Consider the following 2,287-nt stretch of genomic DNA (forward strand, 5'->3'; position numbering starts at 1 on the left):
GTTTGGAGGGGCAGTTTATCCGTCAGCGCCTTTTAACCCCCCTTAATAATCCTCCTCGTATAAATATAACACCCACCTCTCTCGCCATTTTGCATTCACAGCGGCTGAGAGTACTTTTAAATGAACACCGCCAGCCAGCCTGTAAATCCTTCAGGCCTTGTGTCACGTCACATTCAAAGCAGTCAGAGGGAGAAGGAAAAGCACAAGAGGCTTTAGAAAATGCTTAAAGATCGAGAGATGACTTTGCAAAGGGAGAATTTGCATGGGTCACACTTCGACTGGAGGCCGCTTTGAAGCTTGAAACAGGTGCAGGTTGAAACAAATGCAGCGAGTTTAAGCATCCATCCATCCATCCATGTAGCCTGCCTTCGTGGTTGCTTCACTCATTACTTTACTCTTTATGTTTCATAAAAGTTGATTGATTAGAAGTTGGAAGAGGATGGCAGAAGATGGTCTGCAGCATTTGACTGACAAGACTACTCGTTCTCCTGTTACATGTTCTACAATTCTTAATAAATAATGTTTGGCCTTTGACAGAGTTGATGTAATGTAATATAAAAAGAATATGGGGGCGGTATCATTTCCGGTTTTCACAAAGTTTTTCTCCTGTAGATCTAGGACACACAAGAAGCTCACTCGAATATGATTGAGTATGAAGTTGGTGTTGGAGTGGATGACACTGTCATGTCCAGCTGTGTCAGGATAGTCTCCTTTCTATTCTTTTCCCATCTATCTCTGCCTTTTTTCCATGCACTGGGAGAGACACTTTGTCACTGCATGTCAACAGTGGGATGGCAATTTGCTTCCAGTAGACTTGTTGTGTATTTGTAACCTCCCCATTTCATATGGCATTTAATCTTCAGACCATTACCACAGTGGCAGGGATATCTTCAGACCGCACTCGTCACGCAAACATGGTCTGATGAGGATGAGTCTCCATTTCTGCTGCCCAGTCTGAACTTAAAGGAAAACTTGGACAAAGTTGTTTATTTCAACCACAAGAGGGCGCCTCTCCACATGAAGGGAAGATGCAACGGGAATCAAACTGCCCCATCAAAACTACAATGCAACTCAGTCAAATGTGCAAGACATGGGGGGGGGGGCAAGTGGTGTTCAGCATTATAGTGCAGTATATATATTTAGCCTACTTGCACGGGAACAGATTTTAAATCTATGATAATCTGATTCTGTATCTATATTATCTGTCAATAATTTGCACTCCTCCTACTTCAAACACTCCAGAACTTACACAAACACCAGTGAACTTCAATAAATGTAGCAACAAATGAACTAATGCCATGGAAATAAATAATAGGGTTAACGCAAACTTTAAAAGTCCATAGCATTTGAAGTCAAGGCTACCATATGGGCAGGCGCACAGTAAATGATCTCAAATTCAGTGAAGTAACGAGCAGCACTACACTTTAAATCCCGGACACACACACACACACACACACACTCACTCACAGAGGCACGCACACATTTCCTGTGTCCATTGAAAAAAAAAGAACAGTTTATCTTCCCTCGCAACGCACTAAACATTCATTCACACACAGATACATAAACACACACACACACTGGTGGCTGACAACGCCCCTTTCATTTCCAGCGTATGAAACTTAGAGTCACTCAGCAGAAGTTGTGATATGTGTCAAAATATCCTAAAAAGACTAAAAGACGACAGCTAGCCTGAAACCACTCTATGGTAAATTAACAACCTAAATAAATACAGCTTCATTTTTAAAGAGACACTATACAAACATCCAGGCAGATAACGAATTATTTGATTTATATTTGAAGCTAGCTGCAACCTCCCCAGAGCAGTAAATGAGATAAAACCCCAACACAAACATACTTATACAACATAATATTGTTATTAGTGTGTTAAAGAGGCATTTCACATCCACACTGGATCTGAATGGGGCATGAATCCCATATAGAAAGTCCCGTGCAGCATTCAAACAATATGCAAACTCAAAAACAAAAATACTAACTTTACTCACCGAGTTTGGACTGGAAGAAAACAAAAGTCGCGTAGAGTTCCAGACGTCACTGTACGTCTCCGTGAAAGGTGAAATTAGGGGGGTGATAAATTTCAAAAAGGATGGCAAGAAAACAGCACCGAAGGTGTCAAAGCGGCAGCCGGGGATCTTACTGGTAGTCGGTCCGAGGAAAAAAAAAAAGTTAGAGTCTGCAGTTAGCGCGCGTGGGAGGTGCTCGAGAGCTGGATCTGGGTGTGGTTTGGGATTTAATATGGGTGGGGAGGCGTGTGTGTGCGTGTGTGTGT

At 42.2% G+C, this 2,287-nt stretch overlaps 1 protein-coding gene across 1 annotated transcript in view; it reads right to left on the reverse strand.

Moving 5' to 3' along the window:
* Positions 1-2,217, reverse strand: part of emp2 (epithelial membrane protein 2) — an 11,804-nt gene extending 9,587 nt beyond the window's left edge. Inside the window, exon 1 of the mRNA XM_035655501.1 lies at positions 2,004-2,217. The gene's annotated coding sequence lies outside the window, so the exon portion shown is untranslated. The remainder of the gene's footprint in view (positions 1-2,003) is intronic.
* Between the last annotated feature and the right edge of the window lie 70 nt (positions 2,218-2,287).

The sequence above is a fragment of the Morone saxatilis genome, unplaced genomic scaffold (genome assembly GCF_004916995.1).
Source record: "Morone saxatilis isolate NCDOM2014 unplaced genomic scaffold, NCSU_SB_2.0 Contig14, whole genome shotgun sequence".
NCBI lineage: Eukaryota > Metazoa > Chordata > Actinopteri > Moronidae > Morone > Morone saxatilis.